Below are 6,119 nucleotides of genomic sequence, written 5' to 3'. Positions count from 1 at the left end.
TCACTATTCACTTCGGTGTTTTTTAAGCCAAATAACATTTTTCCAAAGTAAATATGTTTTCACAAACTGAAAAAGACAGTAAGGAAAGCAGTAAATTCGGACTGGGCCGACTATATGATACCCTTCACCATTTTGGGTATTTATCTATATCTAAACCGACTAACATCAATCCCTACACATGTCATTCTGCAACCTATCGTAAATCGATTTAAAGCAAACTTGACACACGCTATTTGGTATATTGCTCGGTTTAAAATTTAATCTCAATCAGACATCCATTGATTACATGGTGTAAATTTACCATGAACCGAATTCAAGGAAAGTTACCAGAGATTAATTTATATCGGACGAACATATATATGGAAGCTACATCTAAATCTGAACAGATTTTCACGAAACTTTGCACGCATTATTCTAGACTTAATTCAGTCCGCTTTGCCAAAATTCGTGCAAATCGAATGATTTTTCAGGGGCACCATTTACATAAAATCGGACGAAAATATATATGGGAGCTATATCTAAATCTGAACCGATTTTCACGAAATGAAAATCGAATGATTTTCAGGGGCACCATTTACATAAAATCGGACGAAAATATATATGGGAGCTATATCTAAATCTGAACCGATTTTCACGAAACGAAAATCGAATGATTTTCAGGGGCACCATTTACATAAAATCGGACGAAAATATATATGGGAGCTATATCTAAATCTGAACCGATTTTCACGAAACTTACATACATCATTCTTGACCTAATTTAGTAGGCTGTACCTAATTTCGTGCAAATCGAAAGATATATAGAGACCATTTACATTAAATCGGACAAAAATATATATGGGAGCTATATCTAAATCTGAAACGATTTTTATGAAACTTTGCGCATTCATTCTAATTCAGTACGCTATGCCAAAATCTATCTAAATCTGAATCGTTTTTCACGAAACTTAGCACACATCATTCTACGCTATGCCAAAATTCATGCAAATGGAATGATATATAGCGATTTTGGTGTGCCAATTATAGAGGCTTCGGTGCACCATTTACATATGGGAGCTATATCTAAATCTGAACCGATTTTCACGAAACTTTGCACATATTATTCTAGACTTAATTTAGTCCGCTTTGCCAAAATTCGTGCAAATCTAATGATTTTCAGGGGCTTTGGTGCACCATTTACCTAAAATCGGGCAAAATTATATATGGGAGCTATATCTAAATCTGAACCGATTTTCACGAAACATAGTATACATTATTCTTGACCTAATTCAGTATTCTATACCAAATTTCGTGCAAATCGAAAGATATATAGGGACTATTTACATTAAATCGGACACAAATATATATATGTGGGAGCTATATCTAAATCTGAACCTATTTTCATGAAACTTAGCACAATCATTCTTGACTTAATTCAGTACGCTATGCCAAAATTCGTGCAAATCGAATGATATATAGCGACTTTGGTGTACCAATTACCTAAAATCGGGCGAAACTATATATGGGAGCTATATCTAAATCTGAACCGATTTTCACGAAACTTAGCACACATTATTCTTGACCTAATTTAGTAGGCTATACCAAAAAATTTCGTGCAAATCGAAATATATATAGGTACCATTTCATGCATAAATCGACTCAGAAAGTTATTCTATGCTTATTCTCAAAAGGAACCATGGGTCTATCTCGATTTCTTTTGCCTGTTACAAACATATGCACAAAGTCATAATACCCTGAAACACCCTGGTGAAGGGTATAAAGAGGGCAAATATGTGTACAGTACTAATTTGTGTATATAATCCAAATTATTTAAATCGCTTCGTGCTCAAATTTTACGAATTCTGTCATCAGTAATGTGTACAGTACTATTTTGTGTATAGAGTCCACATTATTGAAATCTCTGCGTACTCGAATTGTACGAACTCTGTCATCAGTATCACTTTTTTGATTCAGATATTTCCATCTTTATCATTGTCATAAAAACAAATTGTGAATTGGCAACACCTACATAATTGTGGTTTGTGAACTTAGTAAACATCTGTGGTTTGTATATTTACTAACACTTTGCTATAATTGCCAATTCCAATTCTCTGCTATAATGGCCAATTCTGATCTAAAAAGGGGGCAATTTGTATGGGGGCTACTGTTTCCCCTGCCCCCATCAAAAAATTAAGTACCCTATGTTACCACAAATGTACTCAAAAATCGACTGTGAAAATTTCATGAAAATCCGTTCAGTAGTTTAGGAGTCTATAGGGAACACCTATCAAACAAACAAACTAACAAACAAACAGAAATTCATTTTTATATATATAGATAGATATTATTAAAATTTTAGAACCATTTAATACCTATACACGTATTTCCGAAACTACCTTCATATCTCAACCCTACACACCAATTCTGACCGCACTTTTGTAATACTTCGAAAATCCAAATTTCAAATATAGGTTTACCAAAATTTAGTATCAGTTAGTACACATTAATATACATTTCCATAACTACCTACTTTAACACTAGAACGCCGAAGGCAGTCATTTTGACCGCTTTCCAATTTCAAGTACAAAAGTAACTGTGCATTTAATGACACTTATTTTTAAAATTTGGTGACTTTTTGTACTTCATAGACTTACGTTTATTATAAAAAATTCACCAAATTTTAAAAAAAGTGTCATTAAATGCACAGTTACTTTTGTACTTGAAATTGGAAAGCGGTCAAAATGACTGCCTTCGGCGTTCTAGTGTTAAAGTAGGTAGTTATGGAAATGTAACTTTGCACATATATATTTGAAGATTTAAAAAAGAGGAAAAATTATTTACAAAAAATTTTGTTATTGTTTTGTTGTTGTTGTTTTTTGTAATTAAAGAAAATTCCTTATTTTTGATGGCGGGCATGATAACTCCTCACTGGAACATGGGAATCCGAAAATTCCAACGGTGTTAGAAAGAGTACATGTCTGGCTCTCGTATGAACTAGGATTATTGATCGCCGAGTTTTGATCAAAAACCAAGTTAAAAAATAAGGAAGATCTTCACCGATTGGCTTTATCCTAGTTCATACGAGAGTTATACACTCACAGAGAAACGTGTAAAAATTTGGACTCGATTGGGTTATTAGTTTTTGAGTTATCGTGTCCGCCATTCGCAAAAGAGAACCAGTAAGGAAAGTAGTAAAGTCGGACTGGGCCGACTATCATATAGACCTTCACCACTTTGGGTATATTCTACATATGTATCCAAACATATGTAGAATATATCTGAACCGATTTCAGGGCAACTTGGCAGAGACTAATTTATATTACATCAGTACGTTGTGTAAATCGGCCTAGCAATGGATTTTTTCGCGAAGCTTAGCAACATCATTCTAGACTTAATTCAGTATAGGGACTTTGGTGCACCAATTACATAAAATCGGACGAAAATATATATGGGAGCTTTATCTAAATCTGAACCGATTTTCTCGAAACTTTGCATACATTATTATAGACGCAATTCAGTACGCTATGTCAAATTTCATGCAAATCGAAAGATATATAGGGCCAAATAAGTGACCTATGCCACATTTCATCCAAATCGTATCATAAATGCGACCTGTACTTTGTTCACAAAAATACATGGACAGACGGACAGACGGACGGACGGACATGCATAAATCGACTTAAAAAGTGATTCCATGTGTCTATCTCGTTTCCTTTTGCCTGTTACAAACATATGCACAAAGACATAATACCTTATAATTTGGTTGAAAAACGCGTTAAAGAACCCCAAAATACCGAAAATTGGGGGTACCCTTATATGGGGACTACCCGAAAAAATTGACCTATTTTTAGTAGAGAGATTTGCTACCCAATAAGAACTCAATGTACCAAATTTCAGCGAATTCGGTCGAAAACTGCGATCAAAACCCCAAAATTACGGCAAAATTGGGGGTAGCCTTATATGTACCAACTGTACCAAATTTCAGCGAATTCGGTCGAAAACTGCGATCAAAACCCCAAAATTACGGCAAAATTGGGGGTAGCGAATCCAGTCAAAAAACGCGCTCAATAACCTCAAAATACCGAAAATTGGGGGGTAGCCTTATATGGGTTATGCCTAAACGTGGACCGATTTTCTCCAAATTCAATAGGGTTCGTCCTTGGGCTAATTAAGTGTCCTGTGCCAAATTTCATCCAAATCGGATAATAAATGCGACCTGCACTTTGTTAACAAAAATACATGGACGGACGGGCAGACGGACGGACGGACATGCGTAAATCGACTCAGGAAGTGATTCTATGCATATTCTCAAAAGGAACCATGGGTCTATCTCGATTATTTTTGCCTGTTACAAACATATGCACAAAGACATAATACACAGTGTGGTGGAGGGTATAAAAAGCACAAAATAAGTGATAAGGTCGTCAATTTCAGCCGGGTCGAACTTTTTATACCCTCCACCATGAATGACATGAATGTTTGAATCGATCGGGGCTTCCAAGAGAAAACGAAATGCCTATGGGAGCTGTATCTAAATCTGGAACGGTTTTTAAGAAAATTAGCACACATCATTCGAGACTCAATTGAGTACGCTATGCTAAATTTCGGGACTTTGGTGCACCATTTACATTAAATATGTATATGGGAACTATATCTAAATCTGAACCGATTTTCTCCAATTTCAATAGGGTTCGTCCATGAGCCAAATAAGTGAGCTGTGCCAAATTTCATCTCATTCGGATCATAAATGCGACTATACCTTGTTTTTGTCCTTAGGGTTACTGTAGGGATGTAGGATTTGAATATGTAGAAATTTGTACTGTAAATTTGTACTGGTACCAAATAAGGATCTTGAAATTTGACGTTAGGATCACTATTGGGATGTAGGATACAGGTATGTATAAAGTTTTGGAAATTCGTACTAATTTGTACAAAATGGTACCAAATTTGAGCTCGAATCTTGACATGTGAAGTTGGTATAACTATTGGGGTGTTGGATTGGTGTATGCGGAAAGTTTTGGAAATGTCGACTAAATGACACTAAATTTGGATTAAAAGTTAACCGATAGAGCTGGAAACCTGAAATTGAGTAATAAGATTTCCATTGGATTGCATGAAAGGGAAATTTGTACTAAATTTGATACAATTGGATGTAAGATTGAGCTATGTAGGAAGTTTTGAAAATTCGTACTAATGTGTACTAAATGGTACCAAATTTGGATTTAGGTGAACCGATAGAATCTTGAAATTTAAAATTAAGATTGGGGTATGTGGAAAGTGTTGGAAATTCGTATTTATAATTGTTAAAGTAGGTAGTTATGGCAATTTATATTAATGTTTACTAACTGGTACTTAATTTGGATTTTGGTGAAGCTATATTTGAAATTTGGAAATTTTACACGAGTACAAAGGGTAAAAAGTTATACCAGATTTTGTATAGAGATAAATTTCTATCTTTTTCTTATAGGGTTTTAATAGTTCCCACATTCGCTAACGAAGTAGCGGGTATATGCTAGTATATGGATACGTAAGCACCTGTAAATATTTAAGTGTAACACCCACATTCGAGTACATACGACAATATAATTGAATTCAATTTAAAGGTCAACCACTCCTCCTGGATATGCTATCAACTTCTCAGGTCTATGTCCTTCAGGAGTAAATATATAGGCCATAGAATACTAATTCTGTCATTTTTCACACAAAAGTCAGGGTCTATTTGACTCGCAAATATTGGCCGATCTCTATCAAAACAGGCATGCTTATTCCATGGCCCAATCCTCTTCTCCATGCAAAATTTTGGTCCATAATTGCGCCCTCTGGAGCGACCAGAATATCAGACAAAAATACAGTTTTTGGTCTTTAAAAATTGTGGTCTTCATTCGCCAGAACCCATTCTACATGCAAAATTTTGTGAAGATTGGTCCATAATTGTGGACGGACAGACACACATGTCTGGATCAACTCAGCTAGTCGGGATATGACGATAGGGTATACCTCAAGGTGGGTCTAGGATCAAAATTGCACAAAGCTATAATACCCCGACAACATAGTTGTGTAGGGTATAAAAATCCACGACTTATATTAACTACTATAAACAATTTTAAAATCCCAACCTTTAACAATAGTTTTAGAAAATC

Source organism: Musca vetustissima, unplaced genomic scaffold, assembly GCF_032173495.1.
Source record: "Musca vetustissima isolate MV318-11 ecotype Yass unplaced genomic scaffold, APGP_CSIRO_Mvet_v1 utg23867, whole genome shotgun sequence".
Lineage (NCBI taxonomy): Eukaryota > Metazoa > Arthropoda > Insecta > Diptera > Muscidae > Musca > Musca vetustissima.
This window is presented reverse-complemented; position numbering follows the sequence as displayed.